Source organism: Apodemus sylvaticus, chromosome 17, assembly GCF_947179515.1.
Source record: "Apodemus sylvaticus chromosome 17, mApoSyl1.1, whole genome shotgun sequence".
NCBI classification, from domain to species: domain Eukaryota; kingdom Metazoa; phylum Chordata; class Mammalia; order Rodentia; family Muridae; genus Apodemus; species Apodemus sylvaticus.
The window spans coordinates 37,124,453-37,145,821 of record NC_067488.1 but is presented as its reverse complement, the minus strand read 5'-3'; positions in this window follow the sequence as shown (position 1 = coordinate 37,145,821).

The following is a 21,369-nucleotide window of genomic DNA, read 5'->3' as shown; positions in this document are numbered from 1 at the left end:
AATCTCATGAGCCAGTCCTACAAAATGAATCTTTCACCTTCACTGCTCAAATCTATGTATAACACACACACACACACACACACACACACGAGAGAGAGAGAGAGAGAGAGAGAGAGAGAGAGAGAGAGAGAGAGAGAGAGAGAGATATTCTCTTATACAACTTAAACTAATACAGGAATTCATACTCTACTGGGAAATGAACAGGTATGACTTTTCCCCTGCCTAAACTCCTGTGCAGTAGGAAAGTATAATAAATGAGAGAAAGATGAGCCCTCTCTCCTGGGTTTGCAAGATGTCTTTTGTTTATCTGTGTTGTGTATATTTTTTCTGAGGAAAGTATCAAGCACTTTTGGAAGTTTCCAAATCTCCAGGATCCCTAAGCTTCCTGGCCTTTCACATTCCTGTCAGCTCTGACACTGTGATCTAGTACAGACTTAACATGCATTTCCAATTTGTTTCACATTTATCAACCAAAGGCCTGGAAAGGTTTTGGTGCTCATTCCAAACCAAAACAAAGAGGATTATTTAGAAACAATCCTGAATCTGGAATCTGACATTGCTGAGTCCAAAATCAATCAGTGACCTCTCTGGGTCTTGAATGGTCTCCTCTGCAACATAGGAATGAGATTCCCACCTCCACAAAGAGGTTAGAAACCCTCCTACAAAAACAAAGAACAGGCTGAGCAGCACAGGTCCTGACCCACCAAGGAGCTCAATTAATGTCCACTAGTTCTTTGGTTCCCAGTGGTACAGGCAAGTCTTGGAGAACCACCATCCTTAGTGTATGGGACTTCAGACAAGGCCATCTGGAAAAACTGTTGTCTACTCAGTCATGACACCATGGGCTCCTGACTGGGTTTAATCCAAATCCATAAGGAAGAAAACATAATCTATCTGTCGCTTTGTCTTCCTAACAAAGACTTTTCTCTTGCAGAGGCAACTTCACTGTTCTTGTCTGTGAGTCACTGATAATCCTACTTCCCTGGAAGAACTGCCATCACTCTAGGACACAAGGTACTTTCCAAAGCCTGCCTCCCTCCTTCCTGCAGCTGAAAGGTAAAGAGAGTACCAGCTTAGAATTTGTCTCATAGAGACAGCGGGACTTGACAGGAACTTGATCTTAAGGCCATTTTCCTCCATACAAAATAAAGTTGAGGAGCTAGAGGTATGACTCAATGGTTAACACCATGTAAAAGTGGTTCTCATCTCCCCAGAGGACACATGAGGTTCTAGAGGTAAATTGGAGCTAGGCTAGGAGGCATCAGGAAGTTCATACATGCTAATGCTTTCTACTTCATCTTTCTTACCAAAAGAAGCCAGAAGGTTTAGACATCTGCTAAGAAACTTGGCAAGACCTTCCTGGTCAAAGGTCAGAGGTCAGGAGAAAGCATGGGAAATATAGCTCTAATTATGTCCTGTTTAACTTGGCCCTTCCTGTGGTTGGCAAAGCCAACCACCAGCAGAGTTCTTACCCTTGGGTGGCCATTAGCAAGGCTGACTTCTAATTCTGGCTGATTATTTTGGAGACATTGCCCAGTCTTTCTATTCCCATCTTCCCATTTATTTGTCTGGGATAATAATAGTTTCCTCTCTTTGGGGAAAAATTTCAAAGGCATTTTTAACAGAGTAACATTATTTGTTCTTTATAATTCTCTTTGTTTAGCTAGGCAGGAAATGATATGCAGCCACCAGCCACTAAGCACTAATCAAACTGACAGTAAAACTTGAGGTGCCAAACACATTTCAAGACTTGAATCTTCATTTCTTAAGGAAGCCTTTACCTGGGTGCATTTTGGTTTATGACCCGGCATCATCTTGCTAAGGTTAGATTTGAATGGAAGGAGCCCCAAAGACTAAGAGACAGAAAGGTCACAAGATGGGAGGCCTTAACAACCTTTGAACCAAATGGTCTTTCAACTAATATAAGTTTTAATAGACATTAAGATTATTGTCAACGGGCTGGGCATTGTTGGTGCATGCCTGTAATCCCAGCACTCTGGGAGGCAAAGGCAGGTGGATTTCGGAGTTCGAGGCCAGCCTGGTCTACAGAGTGAGTTTCCAGGACAGCCAGGGCTATACAGAAAAACCCTGTCTCAAAAAAAAAAAAAAAAAAAAAAAAAAAAAGATCATTGTCAACGGCTGTTTAAATCTACCCATAATAATAAGAAAGGGGGCACTCTAATTAGGGCCAAGTCCAGCCAACCTGTTTGTTGAGAGAAGTTGGTGCTCTCCTATATGCCAATCTACTTTACCATGTATTATAATCAAATACAGTTAAGGGGTCCATTTGTATAAGTTACTGATTTTATTCCTTTCCTTCACACATTCAGAAAACATGATTTGCTCATCCTACAAAAACATCCTCCAAACACCTTTAGAAGTTAGGCTGTTTCTATTGCTCTAAGCAATGAATTACATTACTACAGGTCCTAAACCAAATAAATTCCTAGCAAGTTTATGCAAAACTCTTGACCATTTTGGCCTGTCTGGTCCACTGCTTTTGAAATTACACTCTCTTGAGAGGGAGGGATGGAGAGAGAGAGAGAGAGAGAGAGAGAGAGAGAGAGAGAGAGAGAGAGAGAGAGAGAGAGAGAGAGAGAGAGAGAAGGCAGGTCATTTATCCTGGTCTTAGCATTTCAAACCACAAGATACTGCAGAGCATCAAATTTAACAGTCCTTAGGTTAATCCCTGGGGATTTCCTGAATATGGCTGTGACTGTCATACTCATATTTCAGACAACGTCTTCCAGAGCAAGGGTTATAGCTGAGATAATTGGAGATAACATGAAATAGATAAGCATAGACTAAAGAGCAAGACAGAATTTGTGGGATGTACTCTTTTGAAAATAAAAAGATCAACTTTGAGCAGACAAAAATGACCCTGTTTCAAATGAGAAAAGAGACTACAAGGCCACTGACTAAGAAAGCAGTTCCACTGCAGTGACCAAGGAGGGGACACTCACAGCTAAAGAGTCCTCCATGGAGCAAGTATCTCAAATCACAGAAAGTCTATGCTGGACATAGGAGGTATGCTCATGGAAACAGTATTGTTTGTGGAATGGGAAGCCTATGCTAGAATATCAGCTCTGATGCGACTTCTGTGTGTCCTTAACAACTTTACCAATCTCTCTAAGGTTCATTACTGTCACCAGAAAAAATGGGACTGACAAATTCAGTATACAGCTGGCACACTAGAAGCAAATGGAACATAAAATTAAACACAGATGGGAAAATCTATACCTACTCTTACACAATAACTACAAAAATAGTATGAAGAAAAACATTTTTATAATAGCATCTATGGGATGTCATGCTTGTCAATTATAATAGACTGTTAGTATTGATTAGTATTGATAAAGACATTGGGCCTTAAGAGCCTGCACTTCGGAGCTGGAGAAATGGCTCAGCAGTTAAGAGCACTGACTGCTCTGCCATAGGTCCTGAGTTCAAATCCCAGCAACCACATGGTAGCTTGCAACCATCCATAACAAGATCTGATGCCCTCTTCTGGAGTGTCTGAGGACAGCTACAGTGTACTTACATATAATAAATAAATAAATAAATCTTTAAAAAAAAAAAAAAAGAGCCTGCACTTCTTGCAGTTTCATAGATGCCCAGCCTTTAAAGTAAGACAGGTATGTTAGTATATTGCTTTCTGTAAACATAACAAACACGTCAGACCATAAATTTAGGTTTATTCTAGCTCCTAGATTCTGAGGCTCTACTCCATGTTCAGGTGGACCTGTTGCAATTCTGTTTCATGAGACTACCTAAAAGCAATGGAAGGAGTGTATTCCAGTACTGTTCACCTTGTTCGTGCCAAGAAGCCATGAGAAAAATGGAAGGAGGGTCCCACAATCCCCCTCAAAACCATTCTCCCAGGGACCTAACAACATCCCACTAGGCTTAAAATTTCTGAAAGGTTCCACCATCTCCCAGCAATACCAATCTGAAGAGGTATACATCGTCATGAGAGGAACATCTGGGATTCAAATGTCATAGATCTGATGCCTGCAGGTTTTGTTTTCCCAGAATTCATTGGGCTCATCTCATGGTAACAATACACTAATATCGTTTTCCTCTTTTTTAAAACTCTCCATGGCAATCTATCTCTGAGGTTCAAATGAGGCTTGCCCATTCCACCATCCCATGCTTTAGTGAGAGGCAGCTGAGCATCCACTCTGCTGTGAGACTGAGCGCTGGACCAGACTTTTACCAGTACTATGAGAGAAAGTCATTCCTTTGAATTTGGGTGGCTCCTTGGTAAAGGTCAGCCTGTGCTGAAATCTCTGAGCAGAGAGATACACACGGGTTCCTCTACCGGCCCCCACAAGCTCTGGATGAGTGAGAGCCATTGCTCTACTCTGCTATACTCTGAACAGAACCCTAACCAATCCAGATGCCGTGACTCCCTTAAAACACGATCGAGACTTCATATAATACACATAGACTTAGACTTATGCTCCTAGAAGTCCAGTCTCCTGGATGGGTTCCTTGATTCAAAAGGCTAAAACAGCTACTCTAATATTCTAACCTAATATTCTAACCTATTGCTTTAACTTAGACGAGAAAGCCAAGATGCAAGGAAGAAGTAACTAGCTCACTCCAGTAACTAGTCACTCACCGCTTGGAGCAAACGGTGATTCATCTGAATCATCTGAATCAGAATCAGTATCTGCAGATTCTCTTCCTCACTAGCAGATGGTGGTGTCTGACTACCAGTGGAATCCTGGGGCAGTGTCATCACATGCCTGCTGACTATCTCATGTCACAGATCTTCAAATGAGCATAACCATTGCATTCATGTGACTATCCATGGTGCAAACCATGTCATATACTGATTATTTTATGCTACTGACCAGTGCATGTCTGTAAATGTCACATGCATCTAATGCTTACATGTAGCTGACCCTTATATGACAATCACTGTCCCAATGCTGCTATCACAGCTTCTAACCTTTGTATGCAGCTGATATTCATACATAGGAAACCACCAAATGGACCCAATCTCAAATGACACTGACTATGCAACAGACAATAGCATACGGCTAACCATCACATGCCACATGACTACTAACCATTATATTCAACTGACCATGACATGCTACACACCATTGTGTGCAGCTGACCACAGCAGGCTCCAATTCTTCCTAGATCAGGTAACTAGGGAGATGCAGGTTGAGCCCCAGCAGTTTCAAAAAATTCCTTAAAAGAACCAAATCTGAAATTAGGGTGTGAAATCCCTGCTTCCAACATGAAAAATAAAGAAGAACATGCACACCCAATTCCAACATACCTTACTGGCATAGCACTCAACAGCTTACTCCACCTAGGCATGGTGCAAAGAATAAACTTGGAGAAAACACGATACCTGTCATGAAAATCAATTCATTTCTTGTATAAAATAATGAACCATCCATCAAAGGAAGTGCTGCATTTCACGGATAACAGAATGTAATCCTCAGTAGCCCTAAATCCAGCACCTCATTCTTCTGTCTCTCAGATTAAATATTAAACAGTTCCTTTGGAAGATCCAATCAAGTGTTTGCACATGTTTGAACGTCTCCTTTAGGGAATGTAAAGCACTCAAGTGTGTTTGTAAAGATTCCTTGTAAGGGATACAGTATACAGAGAAGTCCACCCCATATTTTTCCAAAGAAACACATAATCACTAGGTGTATGTTCACCTTGTTTTACCTTGTCCTCTGTGACTCAGCTGACTCAATTGTTTCTCCAGTCTCCACCCAGTTCAGGAATGGTGGCATGCACCAGCCTTGTGTTTACTAACCACCTCTGCTCCCCAAACTCTATACAGAAGATTTAGGGATTTCAAGGACAAAAAAGATAAAACCAAGATGAAAGTGGGCAAAGTTATGTCAAATAATGAATAGTCAAATGACAGAAGACAAATAGATTCATTTTCTCTTTCTAATGAAAGTAGTGTGATAAATGTCACAATTAAAGCCATAGCTTCACTTGTTAAGTGCCTGCCACATGACAGGCACCTCTCTGATATTACACCTGTCTGACAGCTTTTGATTCACATAGCATCAGTCCTGGGTAGTTGGATCTCATTTATCCACAAGTCAATGTAGAGACTTGTAGAGTATCTAACAATCTACAAACCTTGACTCATTAGCTGCAAAGCCTGCACTGCTCTTGGGTCTGTTTCATTTCAAGCACATGGGAAGTGGTCCTCCATTGGGTTCACCCACAGAGCTCCAAGGCACTGGCAGTAAAGGGGTTAATAGGAGAAAACAAGATTCATGCTGTAGAAGGTCTTGTATAGAGAGGCACCAAGCTCTAATCACATTAAATACATGCAGAAGGTAAGAAAAGAACAAAGGAAAGTGTATGAAAGACTATGTAAGGGCTATGACGTGTTCTTTATATATACATCATTTGCTTAGCATGTATGAAACCTTGAGGGCCACATGTAGCACAAGGAACAAGAAAGAGGAGGGAGGGAGGGTGTGGGAAGGAGGGAAGATGAAAAGAAAGAAGGAAGAAGAGAAAGAAAGGATTGAAGAAGGAGTAGGGGGAGAATGAGAATCTCAGAATTGTTTGTGTGGAACGAGATGAATGAAATGTGGCAGTCGGTCTAGACATGGGACGTGGGGACAGATGAAATACTGACACAGCCTCGAACCTGCAGCTTTCTTTAGAGCTCTGCCCTTGGAGTCTAGGTGCTGCAAGTGATTTATGTTGCAGGGGCCAAAAGCTCCATCAAGACATCCGGATTGGGTGATGAAATCTCATTAAAGTAAAGGCAATCCTCCACAGTAACAAAAAGAGTCAGCAGACCTAGGATTCCAACTCCTATACTGAGCCAGCACCCTAAAATAGTTGGATACCTCAGACTGCCTTGTCCCATGGCATTTAATAAAGCCACCCTTGAGATGCAGGAACAGCATCTAAGCTATAGGCTGCATGGGCAGGGCATCCATTGAGAAGACAAGTGCAGCTTTCCTGAGGCTCGGGGAAACGCCAAACCCTGTCCCACCAACCACCCCCATCCCACTGTGGAGATCCGAAAAGGCAGATTGGCAAGAAACAATGGCCATCAGACAACAAAACACGTGGGCTGGAAGCTAGCACCTAAATGCAGTGTTCTCCAGTTAAGACTAATTAAAGCAGAGAAGTTAGACCCAAAGCTAAATGCTACCTCTATCCAAAAACAAAAACAGTCTCTCTCCTTCATGTTTCAGAAACAAGATTATGGGGCTGGGAACTGGAATAATGGCTCCATATTTGAGAACTTATCCTGATCTTGCATAGAACCTGGATTTGGCAGCTCACAATCACCTGTAACTCCAGTTCTATGAGAGCCAATGCTCTTTTCTAATCTTCATGTGCAGTAGGCACACAATGGTATACATACATATATACATACATACATACATACATACATACATACAGGCAAAGCACTCACACGAGTAAGAAATTAAGATAGTAACTCTAAAATCTGGGACATGCTAGACACAAATGCCCCACATGAAAACAGTAACATATGAATAAAGATTTCTGCTACCCCTTCCTACTGAGTATAGAGGGCCTGCCTGCTGCCATACCTTCTAGAGGTGCATGCAAGTATTTACATCTGTTCCCACTGTCACTCAGATTAAATTAATTGCCCTTCATTTAACTAAAACTTCCGACCTTTAAGCAAACCAACCATATGTCAAGTTTCTAATGCCTACATGACTGGTGGCTACTACTGGGGACAGTGTAGGTGTGCAGGTCCCACCACTGCAGAAACTTATATGGTGTCAGACTGACAGAGGAAGCAAGAGAGCATGGGAAAGCAGAGGGGTACTAGCTCCGACAGGCGGTGGAGGTCAGTTTACCCAACCAACTCCTGTAGTAAAAGGGAAGTGGAAGCCCCATCGATATCCTTCAGGACACAATGCACTAACCCAGTGCAATATAAACCCAATCTAGTACATTCCATGCTTGAGCAAGGAATGCAATTCCATCCCAAGGAGCAACACAGCTTGGAGAGGGAGCAAGAATCCTTTCTGTGTTGGAGAGTGTGGATAAAGTACCAGTAAGGCAAACATCAGAATTTTTAGCAAAGGACTTATCAATATTGACAGTCTCTAGAGTCTGCTTGCCACCTAGAATGTGTGCAATATTCCAGAAAATCACTCAGTCGCCTAGTTGTACCCAGTGCTCACCCTTGGACCAGTCACCCCAGAGGCATTGTAAAAACTGGCACACAGGCAGGGTCTATTTTCCTCTCTGAACTTCTCACTGTGATTAGTCAGTCTTGGGTGGTTTGCCCCTGGGTTCTCAGATTTGGTGACCAGATCCTGTCTCTCTCCCTGTACCTCAAGTTGCAGCCGCCCCACAGTTGACTATTATTGCCCAAAATATGCTGATCTGAATAATAGGATATGGGGCTGGAGAGATGGCTCAGGGGTTAAAAGCACTGGTTGCTCTTCCAGAGGTCCTGAGTTCAATTCCCAGCAACCACATGGTGGCTCACAACCATCTGTACTGGGGTCTCATGTACTCTTCTGGTGTGTCTCAAGACACATACAGTATACTCATATACATAAAATAAATAAATAAATCTTTATAAAAAGAATGATAGGATATATAGTATGTGCTGCATCATAACTTGGGTGGGGACAAAGCTACTGCTCTTTACATACTAACTTCATCTTGTACAACCCTACCTGGTAGTTTTTTTTTGGTGTTTTTCAGATGAAGAGGTTGCATCTCAGATATAGAAACACATACACATATAAATATAACCTAATAAGTTCATTCGCTTGTGTGAGAATGATTTTAAGGCTAACCACCTTGTATTTGATAAGCAACTAGGAGGCTCATCCCTGGGAAGGATTAACGCCCCCCTCTTTCAGCAGTCATTAAAGGCCATTGAGAGAGAATGGAGAGTTTTGGGGGGATTTGAGGAGTACAGAGAAGGGGTAAAGTAGTACAATTACATGGGATTTTTTTAATTTAAAAATAAAAAGAAAGAAATTGAGTCTTGTGAAAACAAAATTGTTTCTTCATGATCACACAATCAGTTATTGGTACATCTAGAATTCAAACTCCAATCTATTTGACCTTTCAAATGGCCCAAAATGGTTTTCAAAATGATCCAGAGAATGTCAGCATAATTAATTCAATGAAGTTCAAAGAGCCACTCAGAGAGATTATCATTTAGAAATGTGTTCTGGAAATTATGTAACTTTTCGGCCACACTGGTATAGACTTTTGAGGTGTACTGTCAATATCTGCTTTCTGTGGAGACAAAATATTTAATGAATAAAAATACGGCCTGCAACTTCACTAAGCAGAGCTTAATTGGCAGCCATGTTCTCAATGGAAACAATGAGGTGAAGAATGAACCAGCTGGCCAGCCTTTTCTAGCTAGGCTTAGGCTCTAACCTTCTTCGCCATGGGTTTTCAGCTCTGAATGTCGATAATTTATAGTCTATGGCTGCACCACGACTGATAACCGGGGTTCTCCGTGCTCACATTTCAGAACAGCTTCCTTAGTCCCTTCCCTTACTCAAGCCTTGTCTCCTTCCCACACTTGACACCAGGTACACCAGTGTGCTCAGCCCCACAGTGAGCACAGCTGCCCTTCTGCTCTGCCCTTGCTGTTCTGACAGCACAGCAGCTTTCTTACATCATAGAGAATTTGTCTCTCCTGCCCCATATTCTTCAAGACTCAACCCAGCCCACACAAAAGTGAATGTGCCGGGATTCAAATATACCTCGGCTATCTGAACCCAAGGGAATGTCTGATTTGACATGCTTGGCTCCTGACATTCAACAAGGAAACCTACATAATGTAGACATATTTGGATTCAAACATTCCTCTTTTACAGGGTATCTGGCATTTGCAGTTTGACATGATTGACACTAGACTGGGTTATTAGTCTGAAGTGAGGTTCCAACTCCATCTTGGCCTTTGTAGCAATTGGGTTTTTTTTTTTTTTTTTTTTTTTTTTTTTTTTTTTTTTTTTTTTTTTTTTTGCTGTGTAACAAGTAAAATGAAAAATCTCACTAGGCTCTGGCAAAAATCTTACATGGCCATATGAGAGCTGATGTGGACCTGAACCCAGGTTCAGCTCCAAAGGCAACCTGGGTTCACATTATGTTCCTTATGCCACGGGTTGATCATTGATCCTGGTACAGGGGATAAGGTGGTTAATCTTAGGGCAACAGACAGGCTAGATGACAAACCTGACCCACTAGCATAGTTTAAGTTTCTGCTTGCATTACATTTGTTAAAAATGAATCAGACCAAACTCAAAGAGTAGACATGGTAGTTCCTTCTTAGGGTGGGGAAAGAGTAAAACCGTCTGAAGAATAACTACAACTTCACAGGTAAGACCCTATGCTTTAAGGGTCCCTCATTTTACCACAGAAGACTAGAAAATGGAGCCTAGATAGAGACTGAGAGAACCACAAAAAGTCCTTAGAGGTCAGAGAAGTAGAGCATAGCACATGTGTATGTACCCCATGAACATATGGCTGTCTTTGGTAATGAGGCAATAGGTAGGGTGGGTAGGAAACAAGCAACTGCCTTTAACAGAAGTGTGCTCTCAGCAAAGAAAACTGGGGACAAAGGCAAGCAGATGGCAGCACAGGCTCATGGGAAATGTGAGACTCCATATCATAATGGGAAAACATGGATACTCTTTAATCCAGCGTATGCGTTGCTAAGAGCTACTCCATGCACCGAATTAAGCAGTATACACAGTTTAGTTTCATTTGTTTGCTAAAGCAGGAACATTAGAAAAGTAAAAGCAGAAAATAAAAGCAACAAAATGAGGATCAAGCTCTAAAACATGGATTAAATGGATTTCCTCACATCTGTAAACGTATGTGATAATGACATAAAAAACATTTAATGACATTTAAACAATTAAATTTTATCTAATCTAGTTCTTTCATTCAAAAAATATATTTACTACAATATAAATCTTGTTCTTCAGGCTGGAGCAATGGCTCAGTGATTAAGAGCACTGACTGCTCTTCCAGAGGTCCTGAGTTCAATTCTCAGCAACCACATGATTGCTCACAACCATCTGCAATGGGGTCTGACGCCCTCTTCTGGTGTGTCTGAACAGAGCAATGGTGTTTATACATATACAAGTATTTTTATGCATAAAATTAATAAATAGAGCATTAAATCTTGTTCTTCATATTGACACTATACCAAAAAGCAAGTTTTCTCAAAAAGAAATAGCAAAGGGAGACAATGGGCCAGTCAACAAATAAGCAATTTCAGAAGGTGATAATACCCAATATGATACACAAAACTATAACAAGACGATATGCTCAAAGCAATCCTATAAAGGGACAACCTTTAACAGGAGAGCGTGAAAGGCCTATGAAAGAAAATAGTCTTTTCACAAGACCTACATAGTCAGAAAGGCCAGTCACTTTTTGAAGTATGTGAAAATCCAAGAGAGGAAACAGCAAAGGCAAAGGCCCTGCGATGGGAACAAACCTGGTTTACTCAAGGGAAGGACCAAAGACCAGTGTGGGGGGAGCATATAGGTCAGGGAAACTCTCAAGCAAGATGAGTTGGAGAGCTAAGGGACATGGTTTTCTTCTTGGCCTCCTACAACTCCATCTTCACTTTCTATATCTGTACAATGGATTAAACTAAAAACTAAGTATTTCAGGCAAGTACAAGAGGCAGAGCACACACAACAGATCCCACCAGATATGAGGGAACCAAGAGCAAGCCCAAGAGTTTAGAAATTTTGCCTCTTCAGTCCCACCTTTTACAGGCAACAGAGTTAGCTCAGAAACTATGAGGCAAGGACTTGGCAAGGTGTCTATGGAAGTCAAAAATGTGTTCTTGCCATACTGAGCTAATGGCTACGAAGAAAAGATGGTGCCCCTAACATGGGGCAACGCTCAGCAGAACACGGTATCTATAACTGTATCACCCCATGTTGCTATAGCTCATCTCCATGGCTTACAGTCACCTAACCCAAAGGCACAGAATTCAGCCAAAGGATCCATGGTACTAAAAATCACACATAAGACTGTGAGGCTTCTAGATGATTTTTCATGACATTACCCTTCCCTCTATAACTCATACACGAAGTTTGGCAGTCTCACTTCATTTCTTAGAACAGAATCTGCTGGAACTGAGAGATTAAACAGACTTCATTAGTTCTGCAAAAATAAACCATGGCATGTTTACCTGCACACTCAGAAGCATTATCATGAATCATCAGAGTGAAGCTTACCTGTTTAAGTAGAGAAACAGCCTGCATTCACCCTGAGTGAGCAGAAGGTCAGTGACTCCAGTTTTTCTCCAAACCCATCCACTGACCAGAAAGACCAGCACTTTATGCTCTATTATGATCATCAACAGTCATGAATCTTGACCCAAAGTTCCAGAAGGAGAGCATAGTATGTATGTGCATGTGTGTGCATGCATATCTGTTCTGATAAAGTCTAATCCATGATCAGAGAAGTTTAAGAAATCCATGTTTTTAAACTTTTAAAAAAATGGTGTGGGGCAATGCATGCACGTGCACATCCATCGCAAGGGGTAAACTGGCCTATGTGTGTAAAGATCAGAGGATGGTATCACCCGCCTCATAGTTATATAGGTGCTGGGGGATATGAACACAGGTCCTTCATGTTTGCACAGTAGGCTCTTTATCCACTGAGCCATCCCCCCACCCCAGCTTCAGATTTGTTTTGTACACTACAGTCCACAGTTTCTCAGGGGAAAGCCTCAATAGATCATATGAGATCTCTAAAACGGTCCCAGGGCCCTGAAAGGCTTCCTCTTTGTACAGAGTCATACAAGTCTTTCATGTCTGAGCTGAGAGTAAAACTCAGGATTGCCAATTCTCAACTCTTCTGGTGATTTCTCTGTCAATGCACTAGCTCAAACACCAGACCAGAATACATTCAAGATGTTGGCTCTCTGCTGGTAACAATGGACTGCATGACTTTGAAGGTCTGTGACATCCTTTAGTATAGAAGTGGCAATGGATCTACCATAGCATTGGGGAAATATGCATCTTCTGTCTGTTGCAGGTCTGGGAAAGCTGCATCTCAGTGGTCTTATGATCCCAAAGATGAGGGAATCTTGGGACAGACCCAAATCCTCTTGCATAAAGGTGTCTCCAGCAGACCCACAGACACTGGAGTACAATAATCAGCTATGCCTCTGACAAAGACATTTGTGGTTATGCATAGCACACACTGAAGGAAGAAGATTCATCTATAGTTACACGCGCAATTGCTACAAAGTGGAATGAAATACCAGGAGGATGCTGGGCTTTGCAGGGATGAATTTGGCTCTTGCTTTAGGGACCTCATTTCTATAATGTCTCATGAAAACCACTAAAAATACTCAAGGACTACATTTCCTGAACTATGAAATGAAAAGAAATAATGGCCACCACAGACAAGATGATATTTGAAGTTCAGAGTTTTATATGAACTGTCTAACTTCTAGCGGGGATTAGAGAACAAACTCCCAGCTGGAAAGCTTGAAAGCCCATCAATTATAATAACACTGATGTTAAGTAATGTCAGAAATGTAGTTTCTTCGTCTGGACTTCTAGCTGGGAACATGACACTCAAAATAAAGATAGAATCCCCAAATTTCTTTGCAGTTAGTGTGATTTGTGAGACTATTTGAGGCAAGAACATGAACATCAGTCAAGGTGTCAAACACAAGTTCTGAGACAAAGTTCTGAAAATCAGAGAAGAAAGACATCCCTTCCCTCCAGCTTTCCCTTACTGGCTTGAGTGTGGGTGTGGCGGCCGGAAGTCACCAACCATGAGCAGGAAGCCCTGCCGTGTGTAGAAGGAAAGAGACAGAAGCTCTGAAATGCTAGCATAGCTTCCTGTGGCCTTTCTTCCATTTTAGAGAAAAGCAAGGAAGTGCTGACTTGCCTGAGCCATTCATTCTTATGGCATTCATGACTCCAGCATCTCTTCGGCTTGTTAGGAGCACAGAGGCCTCTACTCCCCACCACCTGGGTGGGACTTTCAGGGCAGGAGTTCGGGAAGCCGTTTTCAAAAGCTGTTGATAATACTCACACTGCCGATTTTGTTTCGCAGCCCTTCCATACCGTCAGCCTTATGATAACAGAAAGAGCAGTCCCAAATTGCAGGCTTTGTCAAGGACTTGGTTAGGCTAAGGACAAGGCTTAGAAGGCAGATGTAATGAAGCCAGAGAAGAAAGTAAAGCCCCTAACTGACATGTCGGGATTTAAAATGATTTTGACAGTGTGGAACACTGGATGAGAGCCAAGCGGATGAAATTTAATGGTAGCGTATAAAAAAGCAAATCAAACCATCCATTCTTTATTGAAGGAAATATAGGATGTCCTACTCCTTGACTTCTTAAATTAAAAAGAAGAAATGTAAAATTACATATTTTAAAGCAGAGCAAAATAAAGCTATGGACCATTCTTAATCACAGCTAGCCAGAGAAATGGGAGGAGAGAAGCTCGGGAAATGACAGAGGGAAAGCAGCTCAGTGTAATAAAGAGAAACAGAGTCAAGGACAGAGAAGAACTGGGAATCCAGCTCAGACCAGTCTGCAGATCAGGATTTTGGATGTCATGAGTTAGATGCTACAGATGCTTACTGAGAACCAGGCACCACACAGTATCTGAGCTCATCAGATACAGCATGAGTAGCAGTTAGAAACTGAGTGAGACTCCCAGAATCACACTAAGGGTAGGAGCAAGATCTGATTCCAGAGGGTTCAGTGACCCTCCAGTGCCTTACCAGACTCTATCCTCTGATGCTGCCTGTCTTAGTTAGGATCATTGGTGGTGTGATGAAACATCATGACCAAAAGCAAATTGGGAAGAAAGAATTCATTTCAGTCATGGTCCCATATAACATTCCTCATTAAATCCAGTAAGGGCAGGAACTCAAGCAGTTCAGGAACCTGGATGCAATTGATGCAGAAACCATGGAGGGTGCTGATTAGAGCTTTCTCAGTCTGCTTTCTTAGAGAACTTAGGAACACCAGCCTAGGGATGGCACCACCCACAATAGGCTGAGTCCTCTTGAACCAATTCCTAGTTAAGAAAAATGTCCTAGAGCCAGCTCTTTGGGGGGGGGGCATCGGGAGAGCAATGTAAGGGGAGCAGGTTCTATTTGGCTTCCATATGATGATCCATCATTAAAAGAAGTCAGGAAAGGAACTGAAACAGGGCAGGAACGTAGACACGGGAACTGATGCAAAGGCTTGTTCCCTGTGGTTTGCTCAACTTGATGTCTTATAGAATGCAGGACCACCAGCATAAAGAGGACACCACCTGTAATGGGCTGGACCCTCTCCCATCAACACTAATAATTGAGCCCTATAGGTTTGCCTGCATCCCAATCTTATGGATACATTTTTAAATTGAGGTTCTCTTATCTCAGATGACTCTAGTCTATGTCAAGTTGACAGAAAACTACCCAGAACACTCATCTACAACAAAATAGTTTTTCAAACCAGAATATATATGCATCTTTTTTATTATTTATTTATTCACTGTATTGATCATAGCTCCTCACTTCTTAGTTCTTCCCTCATAGTCCCTTCCTCACCCTTCCCTCCCCTTCTCCACTGAGAACCCCCTCCCAGTGTACCAATCCACCCCAGTACATCAAGTCACTGCAGGATTAGGCACATCCTCTCCTATTAAGGCCAGAAAGGTACTGTTGGTTCCCTACTGTTTCCCAGTTAGGGAAACTGTATCTATTGGCAGGGAACAGAGTCAAAGACAATCACCACTCCAATTGTTGGGAGATCCACACAAAGACATCTTCTATGTGTGTGTCGTGGGCCTGGGTCCAACCTATGTATGCTCTTTGGTTGGTGGTTCAGTCTCTGGGAGCCCCAGTGGTCCAAGTTAGTTGACTTTGTTGGTCTTCTTGTAGAGTCCCTATCCCTCTGAGTCTCTCAACCCTTTCTCCAACTCCTTCACAAGATTCCCTGAGCTCTATCTAATGTTTGCTACAGCCAGATATAAGGAGGCAAATTCTCACTTGAGGTTCTCTCCTCTCTAGCTTGTGTCAAGCTGGCATAAAACTACCCAGCACACTGCCCCCACTCTTGTTAGGAAATACTTGCCAAAGAAACCGATGTTCATGAGAGAAAGGAAGTCCATAGCCTCACTTATTACTGGAGAAAAGAGAGAAGCAGGGGCCACATGATCACAGAGAGGTGATAAGAAATGGGACCAGATGTGTCAGTTCTTTCCTAGTTCTATTATCCCCAGCCCTGGCTCCATTCTATGATGGAAGCCCCTCTGAGTTCAGTGGTCTCGAAGCTTTGTGTTTCTTGCTCAGGCAAAACAAGAAACTGTTCTTCCTTAAGTGTACAACATCCTGGAGCGTACATCCTCGTACTCAGATTTACTGAATCAGTGAAAGCAAATGACCCTTTGGAGCTGTAGGAGATATCAACGGCAAGTCTACAAATTGGAGGGGATATGGTTCTCAGGGCCTGTCTAATTCTGGAGTGGAGGATAGAGTCTTCCAAACCTCAATCTCTGGTACCCACAGTAGCCCTAGTATTTGTGGTGTTGTTCTGTCTTCATCCAAAGCAAACCATTTACTCCCTTGTTAGAGTTTTATCAAAATAATAAAACAGTGGGAAAAACACAGAGCACTCATTTGAAAGTACTTGGGATCTAAACCAATAAAACCCCCTTTACAACAACCTCCTGACTTATAAAGACATCACAGGAAAAGTGCCTCTCCTTCAAGTTCAGGGGCGGGGGGGGGGGGGTGTCAGAGGACACAGGCTTGCAGTGGGGATAGTAGCTGGTACATCAGAAGGATGCAAGCAGATGGTGACAAGGAGATGGTACACACCTTATCATTTATTTTCTTTTAATCACTGTAGCGCCCCTGCTTTATAAAGGGGAGAACAGAGAAGTGGAACTATTGGGCACTTGGCTCAGCCTCGTTCATGGTCAACACTCGCACACAAGCTCACATCCACCCAGTTCTCCTCCACATGGCCCTGGGCTTCTTGTTCACTTCCTTGGCCTACATTAGTCATGAGAGCTCCTTCCATATGATGGAATACTTACAATGTACCAAAAAGCATTTCATGTGCACATCTCAATTTCCCCTGACAATAACCCGGATACGCAGTTGATTCCCCGCCCCCAGAAAATGTTTTTAATTACAGATGAGTGAATCCTAGATCAAAGAAATAAAAGCAAGCTGAGAGAGGGAGGGGAAGTTTGCTTCACCAGCGACTATAAATGAGGACAAAGGTGCAGGGACTTCAGGCACAGCTGGCCTCAGCGGTATCAGCAGAGGCATCAGGGCCGACGCCTGATTGTCTTAGCCGTGTTCATCTTCAGTGTTAACTTGACTGGATGTAAAGTAATCTCTAACACATACCTCAGGACTTCTGTATGAGTTTCCTGATAGGTTTATCTGAGGTGTGAAGATGTCCTTTGGTTGTCAACTTGAGTACATCTGGAATGTGCTATAATCCAGAAATGGAGGACACACCTGTCAGAGATTTTTTCCTTGGTGTATTAGGGTTCTCTAGAGCCACAGAACTTATGAAACACAAACATACATACTATGTACATACATACATACATATTCATTACATATATTTTACATGTTATATTTTTGCCTTTTGTTTGATTACCCTTGCTTTGTTAGCACATCCATTCTTTCACTGGCATTAGAGCCTACTTCATGCAGATTCCAGCATATATATATATATATATATGGAGAGAGAGACAGAGACAGAGAGAGAAATAGAGAAAGAGACAGGGAGAAAAAGAGTCAGAGAGAGAAAGGGGAACAAGGTTCATAACTTCCGTTACTAGAGAACCCTGACTAGTATGGGAGATAAAGTCCACTGGTGTCCCACATTTAAAAAAGAGAAAGGCCCCAGGTGAACATCCAAATTGATTGTTCTCTCCCCCTCCCCCCAGTACCACCTGGTGACTCTTACACATTACCAAGTCCAGCTGCAGCAAGAGGTACAACCTTGGCTATCTCTAGAACACAGCTTCTTTGTGCTTTCAGAAAACACTTCCCAGAAGATTTTATGTCAATGATGATGGTCTCTTCTTAATCACCACTAATTTCTTAGCTCCAGCTAACCAGCATCAATAGTTCCAGTAATGCAAAGGTTTCACTTTAGTAGTTCTGGTATCTTGTTAATCACAGCTGATTCTTCATCCCCAGATAATCAAAACCACAGAATCTTCACAATCCAAACAGCAATGTCCCTGATAGAAGTCTTTACTCTTCCCTCTGAAATTTCACAAGCTAGGTATCTATCATTTGCCCTGTTCTCAACATTATCATCCAAGCTCCTACAGAACATCCCACAGAGCTCTTAACACCAAATGGATCTTCTAGCCCAAAATTCCAAAGTCCTTCCACAGTCCTCCCTAAAACATGGTCAGGTTGTCACAGGAATACCCCACTATGCTGATACCAACTTGTTTTAGTCAGGGTTTCTATTCCTGCACAAAACATCATGACCAAGAAGCAAGTTGGGGAAGAAATGGTTTACACTTCCACATTGCTGTTCATCACCAAATGATGTCAGTCTGGACTGGAACTCAAGCAGGTCAGGAAGCAGGAGCTGACGCAGAGGCCATGGAGGGATATTGCTTACTGGCTTGCTTCCCCTGGCTCGCTCAACTTGCTTTCTTATAGAATCTAGGATTACCAGCCCAGGGATGGCACCACCCACAATGGGCCCTCCCACCCTTGATCACTAATTGAGAAAATACCTTACAGGATCTCTAGGAGGCATTTTCTTAAAGGAGGCTCCTTTCTCTGTGATAACTCCAGCTTGTGTCAAGTTGACACATAAAACCAGCCAATATACTCCTTAAGTTGCTGTTGTCAGATATTTCTGTCATATCAAAACAAATAACTGATACATCTTGCTTCCATTTACACTATATCTGAGGTCTCCCACAAGTCTAGCAGGACCACATCCCTTTTGGTTTTCCTGGGTTTTATTCTCCTTCCAGGTTCTTTCTATGCAGTAGATAAGACAGCTATCAGAAACCCTTCTACATAGCCCTTCTTTACATAGCCAAGCAATGCCTTGAGAACCAAAAACAATCAGCAACATTCCATACAGTTTGAAAATCCTGATATTCCAGGATTTCTTGGCTACTGAAATTTTTTGGAATAATACAGTAAATAGGTTTACAAAAGAATTTGACTTAAAATCAATTATTCAAATTATATAACAAAGGCTGAAAATCAGAACATGTAAGTACACCACCATCTACAATCACACAGCTCATTATAGCAAGATTCTACGTCAAGAATAAGACTCTAGTTCAAAAGACTTCTGACCAGATTTGGGAAAGTCAAAAGTAAGCTAGAAAAGGAGGATAAGAGATATATCAATTAAGAATATTTGAGGTGAAGTCTACAAACCAGGATGAAGTTCAAACAGCTGGATCACAAGGGTTGTTCTGAAGTTAAAAATGTTCACATAGCTGAGACAATTCTGTTTTCCTGAGGAACAAGAGGCATAAACTAAGTATGAATAGTTTATCATGACTCTTTGAAATTCAGTCCCTCTCCTAAATTGCAAACTTTGAGGATCTCTTTATATCAAACGTTTAACACATGGGATGAATTAATAGACTGTTAAAAGGATTGGATGGCTGTACCTTCATGTGACCAAATGTCAGGTATCAGTAGATAAGGTCCTTAGTATTCATATTAGTTACTTATGTCATGACCACAAACAAAGACCTGACCAAAAACAAAACAAAACAAAACAAAACAGGCGAGAGGAAAGATATATCAATTAAGAATGCCTCACATAGCTCCTCTCCCAATGTGGGGCTCATATTGGGATGGGAGAGGGAGAGGGAGAGGGAGAGGGGAAGGGGAGAGAGGGAGAGAGGGAGAGGGAGAGAGGGAGAGGGAGACAAGGAGAGGGAGAGAGGGAGAGGGAGAGAGGGAGAGGGACAGAGGGAGAGGGACAGAGGGAGAGAGGGAGAGGGACAGAGGGAGAGGGACAGAGGGAGAGAGGGAGAGGGAGAGAGGGAGAGAGGGAGAGAGGGAGAGAGGGAGAGAGGGAGAGAGGGAGAGAGGGAGAGAGGGAGAGAGGGAGAGAGGGAGAGAGGGAGAGAGGGAGAGAGGGAGAGAGGGAGAGGGAGAGGGAGAGGGAGAGGGAGAGGGAAAGAGAGAGAGCATAATATTGAATATTGCAGGTGAAGTCTATAAACCAAGATTAAGTTCAAATAGCTGGATCTTGAGGGTTGTTTTGAAGTAAAAACATTCACAAAGCTGAGACAAATTCTTTCAGTTTCTGGAGCAACAAGAGGCATAAGCTAAGTATAGTTTATCACGACTCTTTGAACTTCAAAGAGGAGAGTGACACTTAGATGAGGAGAGGCTTACTTCAGCACACACCCTCACATCAGATCGCTCCGTTAGCTGGAGGCTGTTCTTTCTCACATGTTGGCAGATCAAGACATTGCAAGTTCTATACTAACACCCAAGGTGGGTAAACATCAAAGGTCCACTCCTCATAATGTACTTGTGTGAGCCAGCCCCCCCATGGCCCAGAGTTTTCACAACCTCCCCCAAATAGCCTCACGGGAGACCAAGGGTACCAACACACGAGCTTACTGGGGACATTTCAGATTCACCTCATAAGAGCATCCCACATTCTAAGCTCAAAGAACATGTAGCCGTTCTTTACTCCTTGTCTTTGTAGCTCTACTTCCCCACCCTTCCCACAGGTACCCAGCACCCTACTGGGAGTACTATAGAAACAGTAAGACAACCATAGACTAAAGGAGGGCCATGGTACCTCCAGGGAGTGATCCCCAGGAGGGTCTACTGGAAGAGCCCTGACTCACTAAGACCAGTGTAGTAGTTACGGCTCCCTAAGCAGACCACAACCAGGCCATGGATATCCATGTTCCCACAAAACGCTGGCAATCCAAAGTTGATTTCATTAGTCTTCATGTACTTTAGAGTGTGCTGTTAACACTTTTGGCAATATAACTTTCTCACATTCTTTTCCATTTGATTCCAAAGAGCTTCATGTGCCAATGGCCAACTGTAATTCTTATCTTGTAACTCTCTAGCATTGGATGCTGATAATTTGAACATACTTGCTTCCGCAAGGGAAGTAATTTATATTTTTTTTTCCTGAAGCAAATTTATCCAAATGACATTTGGTGCCACTTTAATACATTCAGAAAGTGTGCTGGCTAGTTTTTGACAACTTGACATAAACCTAGACATACTTGGGAAGAGGGAACCTGGACTGAAGATAGCTTCCATCTGGCCTGTGGACATATCTGTGGGGCATTTTCTTGATTACTAATTGATGTAGGAGGGTGCAGCCTATTGTCAATGATACTGTTCTTAAGATGG